This window comes from Scyliorhinus canicula, unplaced genomic scaffold, assembly GCF_902713615.1.
Source record: "Scyliorhinus canicula unplaced genomic scaffold, sScyCan1.1, whole genome shotgun sequence".
NCBI classification, from domain to species: Eukaryota; Metazoa; Chordata; class Chondrichthyes; order Carcharhiniformes; family Scyliorhinidae; genus Scyliorhinus; species Scyliorhinus canicula.
This window is the reverse complement of record NW_024055531.1, coordinates 20053-36353: the sequence shown is the minus strand read 5'-3', so window position 1 is coordinate 36353 and position 16301 is coordinate 20053. Positions and strand designations below refer to the sequence as shown.

Genomic DNA, 16301 nt, shown 5'->3' with positions numbered 1-16301 from the left:
AACACTTGTCCTGGTCCATTACCCAGTACCACATCCAATACGGCCTCGCCTCTTGTTGGCCTATCTACATACTGCATCAGGAAACCCTCCTGCACACATTGGACAAAAACGGACCCATCTAAAGTACTCGAACTATAGTGTTTCCAGTCAATATTTGGAAAGTTAAGGTCCCCCATAACAACTACCCTGTTATTTTCGCTCCTATCCAGAATCATCTTTGCAATCCTTTCCTCTACATCTCTGGAATTTTTCGGAGGCCTATAGAAAAGCCCTAACAGGGTGACCTCTCCTTTTCTGTTTCTTAACTCAGCCCATACTACCTCAGTATTCGAGTCCTCATCAAATGTCCTCTCAGCCACCGCAATACTGTCCTTGACTAACAATGCCACCCCTCCCCCTCTCTTACCACCTTCCCTGAGCTTACTGAAATATCTAAACCCTGGAACCTGCAACAACCATTCCTCGCCCTCGTCATTTACATGTCAATATTGAGCAATCCTCAGAGGCAGACATTCCACACATGGCAGAGACTAGGGCTGGAGTTTGCTCACAGCTCACTGAGGGTAAATCTGAGTCTGGGGGACTTCAGTTCTCAAACCAATCCTCCCACTACACTGAAAACATTGCTCCTCTTGTTCAGTGTGTGTCTGTGTGTGTTGCTGAGTGTGTCAATCTGTTTGTTTTTCACCTGTGAATTGTGTGTGTTGGTATGTTGCTGAGAGATTGACAGGAGAGTGGAAATGCTGGACTCCTGTTGTGCTGTTTTGTGTAGGTTTGAAAATGTCACTCTTATTGTCTTTCTAACCAATTTTATCTCTTTTTCTCCCAAGGGATTTTTATTTGGAGAACTTTAAGGTAGTCGGGAATACAAAGAGGAGGATTTGGTGGGGATGACGAGGGAGTGAGAATTCATCCAGAGCGCTGGTTGAGGCCTGTTCCGCAGGCTTCACCCGGGGTGAGTTGTGTCTGGTTATTAACCTGACAGAGGTTTAATTTTAATATCTGAGGGATAAAGAGAGAGAGAGGGAGGAGGAAGACAGAAATATAAATGAGTTAGGGATGGAGAGACAGGGAGAAACACAAGAGAAGGGGGGAACTGTCTCTCAATCCTTTTTAGTCTCTGGTTGAAAGCTGTGACATTTTTGTATTTGGATGTTGCTGAGTTTGTGTATCTGAAAAGTGGATCCTGGGCTCTCGCTATATCAAATAGTTTCAAACTTTTCCTGTCTTTCACTTAACTTTCTTCCTCTTTTCCCCAGGAATTTGAATTTTGAAAGACTGCAATGTGAACAGGAATCCTTGGACCAGGGCTTTTCTTCAGAGGTTGGATGGATGGACTGAGGCCTATTCCACAGGCTTCACCCAGGGTGAGTGTGTGTCTGCTTATTACCCTGATTTAATGCTCATATCTGAGGGACAATGAGAATGAGATCGGGGGGAGGGGAGGAGAGAGAGAGACGGAGAAACACCAGGGAAGCGGGAACTGCCTCTCAATCTTTGTTATTCTGTGGTTAATAACTGAGATATTTCTAGATGGATGTTGCTGAGAGTCTGTGTAACAGAGAGAGAATTTGGCCTCTTGCTGTGTTTCTAGTTTAAACATTTTCCTGTGTATTAGTTCATTTGCACCCTCTTTTCCCCAGGAATTTGAATTTTGAAGACTGCAATGTGACAAGGAATCTTTGGACAAGGGATTTTCTCCAGAGGACAAGTGGGTGGACTGAGGCCTACTCCAAAGGCCGCACTCACGCGAGTTGTCTGTTTATTGCCGCCCCGGCCTTGCACTCAGACACAAACACATTAAACCTTTGGTGGGTGACAAAGAGTGAATTAAAATCTGTAATGTGAAGCTCTCCAATTTTGTTTCTGAATCCAAACTAACAGGGGTTATTTTAAACCTGGGTGTCCCGAAAGGGGGGGGGTGGGGGGGGTGGATTTCATTGCCTGAGCCCCGGTCACTCTCCGTATAACCTGTTAGCTATTTTAAACGACACTCAACACTGCTGACTGCAGCTTCTGGGATCTTTCTGTGTACCAATGGACTTTGTTTTAAAAAGGTTTTTCTTTGTTTTGAGAGGCAGTTTAACGCTGTCAGAGAATTGAAGGGAGTTCTTCAGACTTGGTCCAATCCACACACACAGGATGATGGGGGAGGAAGGGGTTTAGATCCAGGGGGGAATGGGGCTCGAAGCAGGAGTGAGTGGGGAGGGTGGGGAGACAGCACCCCACCTGGTTAGGTTGACATTGCTGCTGCTGTGGGATCTTGCTGTTCATGCACAGGACTGCGGCTTTTGCCCACAAAGCAATTGTGATCACAACTCTTAAAAATAAAATAGCACATGGACTGCAAAGTGGGTTCAAAGATCTCAAATTTTAAAGTCTTGGGACTGAGTGAGTTGATGAACCGTTTTCACAGGGGACTGAGGGGATATTCAGCCATGATCACACTGCTGCTTGTGGGATCTTACTGTGCAATCAATACTGCCGTCAGTGTGCACAATGCAACAATGGTGCAGAAACAGAGAAAGAGAGAGAGAGAGGGAAATCTCAGATCAGAAACTCTGAACTCAATTTTGAAAGTGTTTTTGGGATCTCCCTGTGCACAAGTTGCCAGCAGAATTCATAAAATTAACAATAGTGGGGTCACTTTAGGGCAGCACGGTGGCGCAGTGAGTTAACGCTGCAGCTTCACAGCACCGAGGTCCCAGGTTCGATCCCGGCTCGAGGTCACTGTCCGTGTGGAGTTTACCCATTGTCCCCGTGTTTGTGTGGGTTTCGCCCCCACAACCCAAAGATGTGCAGGGCAGGTGAATTTACCACGCTAAATTGCCTCTTAATTGGAAAAAATAAATTGGGTATTCTAAATTTGTTCAAAAAATATTTTAAAATAGTGGAGTCACTTTCAAAACAAACGCATCGACTATGAAGTCATCTCGATGGCTCGAAATAAAAGTCCCTTAACTTGAAGCAGGTAAATGCTGGAATGAAGCCTGTATTTTAGGCCGAGACATAAATATGAGGGTGAAATTAAATCCGCAGGGGGCATTTGAATTCAGTTTGCTGTGGTTGTTGGATTCCTGTGCCTGACCCTCTCTCTCTCTCTCTCTCCTTCCCAACTACTGGGGTACTGGGGAGAGGGAAAGAGAGAGAGAGCGAAGTACAGAAAGAGTGTTGGGAGGAGGGCGGTGAGGGAGATTAGAGAGAGGGAGAGGAGAAAGACAGAGAGGATGAAGGGAGAAATTTGACCCATTCACAACTGGGTGGGGGAAAGAATTCCTCAAACTGGACAGGGAACTGACTATTCTATTATTTTTTAAAATTTAGAGTACCCAATTCATTTTTCCCATTAAGGGGCAATTTAGCATGGGGGGGGGGTGGTGGTGGTTGTTGGGTTACGGGTATAGGGTGGATACGTGGGTTTGAGTAGGGTGATCATTGCTCGGCACAACATCGAGGGCCGAAGGGCCTGTTCTGTGCTGTACTGTTCTATGTTCTATGTTCTAATGTGCAAACTCCACAGGAACTGACCCACTCACAACTGGACAGGGAAAGAACACACTCAAATCCACACAGGGAAGTAAACTTTCACAACTGAACAGTGGAAAGGCAAACACCATCTTGGCAGGGAACTGACCTCACCACAAGTGGACATGCGATAAGCACACTCAAACCTGAAGAGAGACACAACACATTAACAACTTTTCATGATCCATTCATAATTGATCAGGAGACAGACACACTCAATTCTGGAAGAGGGAACTGACCCACTCACAACTGGACAGGGCAAATACCCCGAAAGCTGGAGAGGGAACTGACCCATCCACCACTGGGCAGGTGAAAGACACACTCACATCTGGACTGGGAACAGGCCCATTCACTGCTGGACAGGGGAAAGTCACACTCACATCTGCTAAGGACACTGACCCAAACTCAACTGGACAGGGGGAAATAACATTCAAGTCTAGCGATTTAACTATCCCATTCGCAACTGGATAGGGGAAGCGCATATTTAAATATGGAGTGAGATCTGACCCATTCACAACTGGACAGGGGAAAAACTCTCTCAAAATGGACGTGGAACTGACCATTCATCTCTGGACAGGGCAAAGGCAAACTCAAATCTGGAAGAGGGAACTGACTTATTCACAACTCGACAGTTGAAAGGTATACTGCAATCATGACAGGGAGCTGACACATTCACAACTGGAGCGGAATAAAACAGACTCAAATCTGGAAGGGGAACTGACTCGTTCGTCACTGGACAGTGGAAATATACACTCAAATCTGGAAGAGGGAACCGACCCACTCACAACTCGACAAGAAAAAAACACTCAAATGTGGACAAGGAACTGGCACATTCATAACTGGACAGTGGAAAGACACACTCAAGCCTGGAAGAGGGATCTGACCCATTCACAACAGAATAGTGGAAAAACTCCCGCAAGCGGACAGGGGAAAGGCACACTCAAATCTGGACAAGGAACGCTCCATTGATAACTGGACAGGGGAAATGCACACACATCTGGGGAAGATCTGACCCATTCACAACTGGTGGGGAAAATAATCCATCAAACTGAACAGGGAACTGACCCATTCACAACTGCACAGGGGAAATACGTTTTCATTCTGGAAAGGGAACAGGCCATTCATATCTGGACAGGGGAAAGACACACTCAAATCTCGTTATCGAACTGACTGTATCAAACCTGGACATGGAAGAGACAACTCAAATCTGGAGAGGGAACGAACTAATTCACAACTGGACAAGGGGAAGGCTCACTCACACCTGGGAAGGGACCTGACACATTCACAACTGGACAGTGAATTGACCATTCATAACTGGACAGAGGGAAGACACAGTCAAATCTGCAAAGAGAATTGACAGTTCAGCGCACAACAGAGGAAAGGCACAATAATGTATGTTATGGGAAATGACCCATCCAACACTGGACATGTGAAAGGCGCACTAACCCCTGGACTGGGAACAGACCCATTCACTGTTGACGGCGGAAAGTCACACTCAAATCTGCCAAGGAAACTGACCCAACCACAACTGGGCAGGCAAAAAAACATTCAAATCTGGAGAGCTAACTGACCCATTCACACTGGAGAGGGGAAAGACACACTCCAATCTGGAGAGGGAACAGACTCATTCACAACAGGACAGTGGGAAAACACACTCCAATCTGGAGAGGGAACAGACTCAGACACAACAGGACAGTGGGAAGGCACACTCCAATCTGGAGAGGGAGCAGACTCATTCACAACAGGACAGTGGGAAGGCACACTCCAATCTGGAGAGGGAACAGACTCATTCACAACAGGACAGTGGAAAGGCACACTCAAATCTGGAAGAGGGATCTGACCCATTTACACCAGGATAGAGGAAAAACTCCCTCAAGTGGACTAGTGAAACATACACTCAAATCTTCATCGGGAACTGTCACATTCAAAACTGGACAGTGGTAATGCTCTCTCAAATCTGGAGAGGAAATTGCCACGTTCACAACTGGACTGTGGGAAGGCACACATGAATCTGGAGAAGGAACCGGAACATTCATAATTGGACAGTGGAAATACACACTTGAATCTGGAGTGGGAATGGGCTCATTCACAACAGCACAGTGGACACACTCAAATCTCGACAGGGAACTGACCCATTCGCAACTGGACAGGGGAAAGACACACTCAAAACTGTCAAGGGAACTGACCCAACCACAAATGGACAAGGTTAAAAACATCAAACTCTGGAGAGGCAACTGATCCGTGTACAACAGGATAGTGGAAAGGCACATGCAAATCTGGAGGGGAGAACTGACCCATTCACAACAGGATAGGGAAAGTCTACCTCACAATTGAATAGGGGAAAGACACACTCAAATCTGGAGAGGCAAATGACCCATTCACAACTTGAACAGGGGAAAAACTCCCTCAAAGTGGATGGGGAACTGACCATTCATATCTGGACAGTGGAAGTACACACTGAAATCTGCAAATCTGGAGAGGCAACTGGCCCATTCACAACTGGACAGGGGAAATACTCTCTCAAACTGGAAAGGGAACAAACCATATCTGGACAGGGAAATAACACACTGCAATCTCGTCAGGGAGCTGACCTATTCAACGCTGGACATGGGAAAGACACACTCAAATTTGGAGAGGGAACAGACCATTCACAAATGGACAGAGTAAAAGCACACTTACATCTGGGGAGGAATCTGACCCATTCACAACTGGGTGGGGGAAAGAATCTCACAAACAGGACAGGGAACTGACTATTCTTTTTTTTTTTAAATTTAGAGTACCCAATTAATTTTTCCTCATTGACGGGCAATTTAGCATGGCCAGTCCACCTAGCTTGCACATTTGTGGGTTGTGGGGACGAAACCCACACAAACACAGGGAGAATGTGCAAACTCCACAGGAACTGACAATTCATAACTGGACAGGGAAAGAACACACTCAAATCCACACAGGGAAGTAAACTTTCACAACTGAACAGTGGAAAGGCAAACACCATCTGGGCAGGGAACTGACCTCACCACAAGTGGACATGCGATAGGCACACTCAATCTGGACGAGAGACACAACCCATTAACAACTGTACATGACCCATTCATAATTGATCAGGAGACAGACACACTCAATTCTGGACAGGGGAACTGACCCACTCACAACTAGACAGGGGAAATACACTCAAAGCTGGAGAGGGAACTGACCCTTCCTCCACTGGGCAGGTGGAAGACGCACTCACATCTGGAATGGGAACAGACCCATTCACTGCTGGACAGGGGAAAGTCACACTCAAATCTGCCAAGGAAACAGACCCAACCACAACTGGACAGGGGGAAATACCATTCAAGTCTAGAGATCTAACTGACCCATTCACAACTGGATAGGGGAAGCGCACATTTAAATATGGAGTGGGATCTAACCCATTCACAACTGGACAGGGGAAAAACTCTCTCAAAATGGATGGGGAACTGACCATTCATCTCTGGACAGGGGAAAGGCAAACTCAAATCTGGAAGAGGGAACTGGCTCATTCACAACTGGACAGGGGAAAGGCACACTGCAATCTCGACAGGGAGCTGACCCATATACATCTGGAGAGGAATAAAACAGACTCAAAGCTGGAAGGGGAACTAACTCAATAGTAACTGGACAGTGGGAAGACGCACTCCAATCTGGAGATAGAATGGCTTCATTCACAACAGGACAGTGGGAAGGCACACTCCAATCTGGAGAGGGAACAGACTCATTCACAACAGGACAGTGGGAAGGCACACTCCAATCTGGAGAGGGAACAGACTCATTCACAACAGGACAGTGGGAAAGACTACTCAAATCCCGACAGGGAAATGACCCATTCACAACTGCAGAGTAGTAAAACTGATTCAAATCTGGATGGGGAACTAACTCATTCACAACTGGACAAGGGAAAGACACACTCAAATTTGAAATAGGAAATGACACATTCATAACTGGGCAGTGGAAAGGGAACAGACTCATTCAGAAAGGGACAATGGAAATACACACTCATCTCGACAGGGAACTGATCCATTCACAACTGGACGGAGAAATCAATCAAATCTGGAAAGGGAATTGTCCATTCACTTTCTAGACAAAAGAAACATCACAATCAAAGCTGTTTAAGGTACTGATCCATCCACAACTGGTCAGGGGAAAGACACACTCAATTATGGACATGGAACTGACACATTCAGAACTGGACAGGGATCAAACACACTCAAGTCTGGACAGGGAAACATCTTGCCCAACTGGACAGTGAAAAGGCACACTCGTATCTGGAGAGGGGACAGACTCATTCACTAAGGTACAATGGAAAGACACAATCAAATCGCGACAGAGAACTGACCCATACAGAAGTTGTCACGGGAAAGACACACTCAAATCTGGAGAGAAAACTGACCCATTAACAACTAGACAGAGGAAAGGCACATTAAAATATGAAGCGGGAACTGACCCATTCACAACTGCACTGGGGAAAACTCTCTCAAACTGGAAGGGGAACAGACTATTCATATCTGGATAGGGGACAGGCAAACTGGAAGGGAGAACTGACCATTCACAGTTGGATAAATGAAAGACACACTCAAATGTGGACAAGGAACTGACACATTCATAACTGGACAGTGGACAGGCACACTCAAATCTAGAGAGGAAACTGCCCCGTTCACAACTGGACAGGGGAAAGGCACATACGAATTTGGAGAGGGAACCGTCAATTCACAACTGGACAAGGGAAAGACACACTCGGGGAGAGTGGTACTTTCCATAGCAGCTTCTCCGAACAGGCGCCAGAATGTGGCAACTTGGGGCTTTTCACAGTAAATTAATTTGAAGCCTACTTGTGACAATAAGTGATTTTCATTTCATTTCAAATTTGGAGAAGGAACTGACACATTTACAACTGGACAGTGGAAATATACACTTGAATCTGGAGAGGGAATGGACTCATTCGCAACAGGTCAGTGGAAAGACACACGCAAAACTGCCATGGGAACTGACCCAACCACAACTGGACAGGGAAAAAAACACACTCAAATCTAGAGAGGTAACTGACCAATTCACAATAGGATAGGGGAAAGACACTCCAATCTGGAGGAGGGAACTGACCCATTCACATCAGGAGAGGGGAAAGGCACACTTCAATCTGGAGAAGGCAGTAACTCAATCACGTACTGAACAGGGAAAGACACATTCAAATCTGGAGAGGGAACTGACTCATTTTCAACTTGACGGGGAAACACACACTGATCTGGAGTGGGACCTGACCCAATTACACCTGGACAGGTGAAAGGCACGTTCAAATCTGGAGAGGGGACTGACCCATTCACACATTCACAACTGGACAGGTGAAAAGCTCCCTCAAACTGGAATCTGAACAGACCATTCATATGTGGACAGGGGAAAGGCAGACTCAAATCTGTAGAGAGATCTGACCCACTCACAACTGGACAGGGGAACGGCAGACTCAAATCTGGAGAGAGATCTGACCCACTCACAACTGGACAGGGGAAAGGCAGACTTAAATCTGGAGAGAGATCTGACTCACTCACAACTGGGCCGGAAAAAGGCAGACTCAAATCTGGAGAGAATTCTGACCCACTCACAACTGGACAGGGGAAAGGCAGACTCAAATCTGGAGAGAGATCTGACCCACTCACAACTGGACAGGGGAAAGGCAGACTCAAATCTGGAGAGAGATCTGACCCACTCACAACTGGACAGGGGAAAGGCAGACTCAAATCTGGAGAGAGATCTGACCCACTCACAACTGGACAGGGGAAAGGCAGACTCCAATCTGGAGAGAGATCTGACCCACTCACAACTGGACAGGGAAAGGCAGACTCAAATCTGGAGAGAGATCTGACCCACTCACAACTGGATGAGGGAAAGACTCCCTTAAACTGGATAGGGAACTGACCATTCATAATTGGATAGAGGGAAGGCACAGTCAAACCTGGGAAGATAATTGGCCATTCAGCGCAGAACAGGGAAAAGACACAATCAAATCTGTTTAGCGAACTGACCCATCCACAACTGGACAGGTGAAAGGCTCACAAACATCTGGACTGGGAACAGACCCATTTACTGCTGGACAGGGGAAAGTCACACCCAAATCTGCTAAGGAAACAGACCCAACCTCAACTGGATAGGGGAACAAATATTCAAATCGAGACAGGTAACTGACCCATTCACAATCGTTGGGGGGAAAGATACACTCAAAACTGGAGGAGGGAAGTGACCCATTCACAACAGGATAGGGGAAAGATTCCCTCACAAATGGACAGGGGAAAGACACACTTGAATATGGAGGGGAACTCACACATTCACAACTTAGGCAGGGGAAAGGCACACTCACATCTCGAGAGGGAGCTGATCCATTCACAACTTGATGTAGAGAAAGACTCCCTCAAACTGGACAGGGAACTGACCATTCATAACTAGACAGGGGGAAGGTACAGGCAAACATGGAAAGAGAATTGACCATTCAGCGTAGAACAGGGGAAAGACACAATGAAATTTGGTTTGGGTACTCGCCTATCCACAACTGGACAGGTGAAAGGCACACTCACATCTGGACTGGGAACACACCCATTCACTGCTGGACAGGATAAAGACACATTCAAAACTGACCCATTCGCAACTGGAGAGCAGAAAGACTCCCTCACAAGTGGATAGAGGAAAGGCACACTCAAATCTGGGGAGGGAATTGACTATTCACTTTCTGGGAAAAGAAAAACACAATTAAAGCTGTTTAGGATACTGATCCATCTACAACTGCACAGGGGAATGACACTCCAATTTGGACGGGGATCTGACACAGTCACAACTGGACAGTGGAAAGGCATCCTCCAACCACAACAGTAACTGTCTCATTAATTTACTGGAAAGGGGAACGGCACATTCAAATCTGGAAGACAGAACTGACTAATTCACAACTGAACATTGAAAATGCACACTCAGGGCAGCACGGTGGCGCAGTGGGTTAGCCCTGCTGCCTCACGGCGCCGAGGTCCCAGGTTCGATCCCGGCTCTGGGTCACTGTCCGTGTGGAGTTTGCACATTCTCCCCGTGTTTGCGTGGGTTTCGCCCCCACAACCCAAAAAGGTGCAAGCTAGGTGGATTGGCCACTCTAAATTGCCCCTTAATTGGAAAAATGATTGGGTACACTAAATTTATAAAAAAAAAAGAAAAAAAAAAAAGAAAATGCACACTCCAATCTGGAGAAGGAAGTAACTCATTCGCTTACTGGACAGTGAAAGGCGCATTCAAATCTGGAGAGGGAACTGAATCGGTTACAATTGGGCAGGCAAAAGGGATGCTCAAATCAGGACAGGGAACTGACCCATTCACAACTGGACAGGGGAAAGACACACTCAAATCTGGACAGGGAATTGACCCATTTACAGCTGGACAGGGGAAAGACACACTTAAATCTGGACAGGGAATTGACCCATTCACAACTGGACAGGGGAACGAAACATTTAAATCTGGAGAGAGAACAGACTCATTCACAACTTAATGGGAGAAAAACACACAAACGTCTGGATGGAGAAATGACAATTCCGCAACAGTTCAGTGGAAAGGCACACAGAATCTAGAGACATTCACAACTGGACAGGGGAAAGACACACTCAGATCTAGACAGGCAACAATACTTTCACAACAGAATAGTGGAATGACACACTGAAATCTCGACAGGGAACTAACAGGGCTAAACACTCAAATTTGGAGAGGGAATTGACCATTCACTTTCTGGACAAAAGAAATACACAATCAAAGCTGTTTCGGGCAAAGATCCATCCACAGGTGGACAAGGGAAAGACACACTCAACTCTGGACAGGGAATTGACCCATTTACAACTGGACAGGGGAAAGACACACTCAAATCTGGACAGGGAATTGACCCATTTACAACTGGACAGGGGAAAGACACACTCAAATCTGGACAGGGAATTGACCCATTTACAACTGGACAGGGGAAAGACACACTCAACTCAGGACAGGGAATTGACCCATTTACAACTGGACAGGGGAAAGACACACTCAACTCTGGACAGGGAATTGACCCATTTACAACTGGACAGGGGAAAGACACACTCAATTCTGGACAGGGAACTGACCCATTTACAACTGGACAGGGGAAAGACACACTCAAATCTGGATACTGACAGGACCAATTCATAATTGAGCAGGGGACAGAGACACTCAAATCTGCAGGGGAACTGATCCACCCACAAATGGACAGACGATGGGCAAAATCAAATCTGGACACGTAGATGACCCATTTTCCTGGATCAGGAAAATACATACTCAAATTTGGGACCAATTCACAATTGTACAGGGACAAAACAATTGTACAGGGGCAGCAGGGTAGCATGGTGGTTAGCATAAATGCTTCACAGCTCCAGGGTCCCAGGTTCGATTCCCGGCTGGGTCACTGTCTGTGTGGAGTCTGCACGTCCTCCCCCTGTGTGCGTGGGTTTCCTCCGGGTGCTCCGGTTTCCTCCCACAGTCCAAAGATGTGCGGGTGAGGTGGATTGGCCATGCTAAAATTGCCCGTAGTGTCCTAATAAATGTAAGGTTAAGGGGGGGGGGGTTGTTGGGTTACGGGTATAGGGTGGATACGTGGGTTTGAGTAGGGTGATCATGGCTCGGCACAACATTGAGGGCCGAAGGGCCTGTTCTGTGCTGTACTGTTCTATGTTCTATGTTCAAAAGACTCACAAATCTGGTTGGGGAAGTGACACATTCGCAACTGGATAGTGGAAAGGCACACTCCAATCTGGAGAAGACAGGAACTCATTCACTTACTGGACAGGGGAAGGACACACTCAAATCTGGAGAGGAAACTGACCCGCTCATAGCTGGACAGGGAAAAGATTCACTCAAAATGGGTTGGGTCCTAATCATTCAGATGTGGACAAGGGAAAGGCACAATAAAATCTGGAATAGGGAACTGACCCATTCACAACTGGACAATGGCAAGGTACACTCTAATCTGGAGAAGGAAGTAACTCATTCACTTTCTGGGCAGGTGAAAGACACATTCAAATCTGGACAGGGGAAAGTCACACACCAATCTGGGCAGCAAATTGACCTTTCCACAAGTGAACAGGCGCAAGGTACACTCAAATCTGGATACAGACAGAACCCATTCATAATTGAGCAGGGGACAGAGACACTCAAATCTGGAAGAGTGAACTAACCCATTCACTAATGGAGAGGGGAAATACTCCCTCACAACAGGAGAGGGGAAAGACACACTGATATCTCGACAGGGAACTGACCCATTCACAACTGGACAGAGGAAAACACTCAAATCTGGAGTGTGAATTGACCATTCGCTTTCTGGAGACACGAAAAACACAATCAAAGCTGTTTCGGTACTGATCCAGCCACAACTGGACAGGGGAATGACACACTCAAATCTGGATGGGGATCTGAAATATTCACAACTGGACAGTGGAAAGGCACACTCCAATCTGGAGGAGGAAGTAATTCATTCACTTACTGGACAGAGGATAGACATACTCAAATCAGGCGAGGGAACGGACTCATTCAAAACTAGACATGGAAAAGGCACTCTCAAACCTGGAGAGGGTACTGACCCATTCACTACTGGACAGGGAAAAGACACACTCAAATCTGAAAAGGGAACTGATCCATTCACAACAGGACACTGAAAAGACACACACAAATCTGGACAGGGAACTGACCCATTCACAACTGGACAGGGGAAAGACACACTCAACTCTGGACAGGGAATTGACCCATTTACAACTGGACAGGGGAAAGACACACACAAACCTGGACAGGGAACTGACCCATTCACAACTGGACAGGGGAAAGACACTCAGCTCTGAACAGGGAATTGACCCATTTACAACTGGACAGGGGAAAGACACACTCAAATCTGGACAGGGAATTGACCCATTTACAACTGTACAGGGGAAAGACACACTCAAACCTGGACAGGGAACTGACCCATTCACAACTGGACAGGGGAAAGACACACTCAAATCTGGACAGGGAATTGACCCATTTACAACTGGACAGGGGAAAGACACACTCAAATCTGGACAGGGAATTGACCCATTTACAACTGGACAGGGGAAAGACACACTCAACTCTGGACAGGGAATTGACCCATTTACAACTGGACAGGGGAAAGACACACTCAAATCTGAACAGGGAATTGACCCATTTACAACTGGACAGGGGTAAGACGCACTCAAATCTGGATACTGACAGGACCAATTCATAATTGAGCAGGGGACAGAGACACTCAAATCTGCAGGGGAACTGATCCACCCACAAATGGACAGACGATGGGCAAAATCAAATCTGGACACGTAGATGACCCATTTTCCTGGATCAGGAAAATACATACTCAAATTTGGGACCAATTCACAACTGTACAGGGACAAAAGACACACAAATCTGGTCGGGGAAGTGACACATTCGCAACTGGATAGTGGAAAGGCACACTCCAATCTGGAGAAGGCAGGAACTCATTCACTTACTGGACAGGGGAAGGACACACTCAAATCTGGAGAGGAAACTGACCTGCTCATAGCTGGACAGGGAAAAGATTCACTCAAAAAGGGTTGGGTCCTAATCATTCAGATGTGGACAGGGGAAAGGCACAATAACATCTGGAATAGGGAACTGACCCATTCATATCTGGACAATGGCAAGGCACACTCTAATCTGGAGAAGGAAGTAACTCATTCACTTTCTGGACAGGTGAAAGACACATTCAAATCTGGACAGGGGAAAGTCACACACCAATCTGGGCAGCAAATTGACCTTTCCACAAGTGAACAGGCGCAAGGTACACTCAAATCTGGATACAGACAGAACCCATTCATAATTGAGCAGGGGACAGAGACACTCAAATCTGGAAGAGTGAACTAACCCATTCACTAATGGAGAGGGGAAATACTCCCTCACAACAGGAGAGGGGAAAGATACACTGATATCTCGACAGGGAACTGACCCGATCACAACTGGACAGAGGAAAACACTCAAATCTGGAGTGTGAATTGACCATTTGCTTTCTGGAGATAAGAAAAACACAATCAAAGCTGTTTCGGTACTGATCCAGCCACAACTGGACAGGGGAATGACACACTCAAATCTGGATGGGGATCTGAAATATTCACAACTGGACAGTGGAAAGGCACACTCCAATCTGGAGGAGGAAGTAATTCATTCACTTACTGGACAGAGGATAGACATACTCAAATCAGGCGAGGGAACGGACTCATTCAAAACTAGACATGGAAAAGGCACTCTCAAACCTGGAGAGGGAACTGACCCATTCACTACTGGACAGGGAAAAGACACACTCAAATCTGGAGAGGGAACTGACCCATTCACTGCTGGACAGGTAAAAGACACTCTCAAATCTTGAAAGGGAACTGACCCATTCACAACTGGACATGGAAATGACACAATCAAATCTGGAGTTGGAACTGACCCATTCACAACTGGACAGGGGAAAGACACACTCAAATGTGGATGGGACCTGACACATTCACAACTAGACAGTTGAAAGGCACACTCCAGTCTTGAGGAGGAAATAACCTTTTCACTTACTGGACAGAGGATAGACATACTCAAATCTGGACAGGGAACTGACCATTTACAACTGGTTGGGGGAAAGACTCCCTCAAACTGGACAGAGTGATCATTCATAACTGGGCAGTGGAACGGAACACATATCTTAAAAGAGAATTGACCATTCAGTGCTGAATAAGGCAAAGACACAATAAAATATGTTTCAGGGGACTGAACCATCCACCACTGGAGAGCCGAAAGGCATTCACATCTTGACTTGGAACTGACCCATTGACAACGACAGGGAAAAGACACACTCAAACCTGGAGAGGGAACTGACCCATTCACTACTGCACAGAGGAAATACTCTCTTGAACTGAACAGGGAACTGACCATTCATATCTGGACAGCAGACATCTGAACACTCAAATCGGGAGAGAAAACTGACGTACTCAAAACTGGAGAGGGGAAATACTCCCTCACAACTGGAGAGGGGAAATACTGCCTCACAACTGGAGAGGGGAAATACTCCCTCACAACTGGAGAGGGGAAAGACAAACTGAAATCTCGACAGGGAACTGATCCATTCACAACTGGACAGGGGAAAATATGAATTATGGAGTGTGAATTGGCCATTCAATCAAAAGGAAAATACAATCAAGGCTATTTAAGGTACTGACACATTCATATCAGGACAGTGGAAATGCACACTCCAATCTGGAGAAGGAGCTAACTCATTCACTTACTGGACAGGGGAAAAAACATTCAGATCTTGAGAGGGAACTGACCCATTTAAAACTGGACAAGGGAAAGGCACATTCGGATCTGGAGAGGGAACTGACCCATTTAAAACTGGACAAGGGAAAGGCACATTCGGATCTGGAGAGGGAACTGACACATTCAAATCTGGACAGTGGAAAGGAACAACTCCAACTTGGAGAATTAACTAACTCATTCACTTCAGATCTGGAGAGGGGTCTGACCTATTTACATCTGGACAGTGAAAGACACACTCAGAACTGGAGAGGGGGGGGGGGGCAGCACGGTGGCGCAGTGGGTTAGCACTGCGGCCTCACGATGCTGAGGTCCCAGGTTCGTTCCCGGCTCTGGGTCACTGTCCGTGTGGAGTTTGCACATTCTCCCCGTGTTTGCGTGGGTTTCGCCCCACAACCCAAAAACGTGCAAGCTAGGTGGATTGGCCACTC

The 16301-nt window shown here is 46.5% G+C and overlaps 1 long non-coding RNA gene across 1 annotated transcript; it reads left to right on the top strand.

Moving 5' to 3' along the window:
* The first annotated feature begins 429 nt into the window (after window positions 1-429).
* Window positions 430-1863, top strand: LOC119960504. The gene is made up of 3 exons (XR_005459425.1): window positions 430-955; window positions 1260-1367; window positions 1644-1863. It is a non-coding gene; the product is annotated as an uncharacterized LOC119960504 (long non-coding RNA).
* The last annotated feature ends 14438 nt before the right edge of the window (window positions 1864-16301 follow it).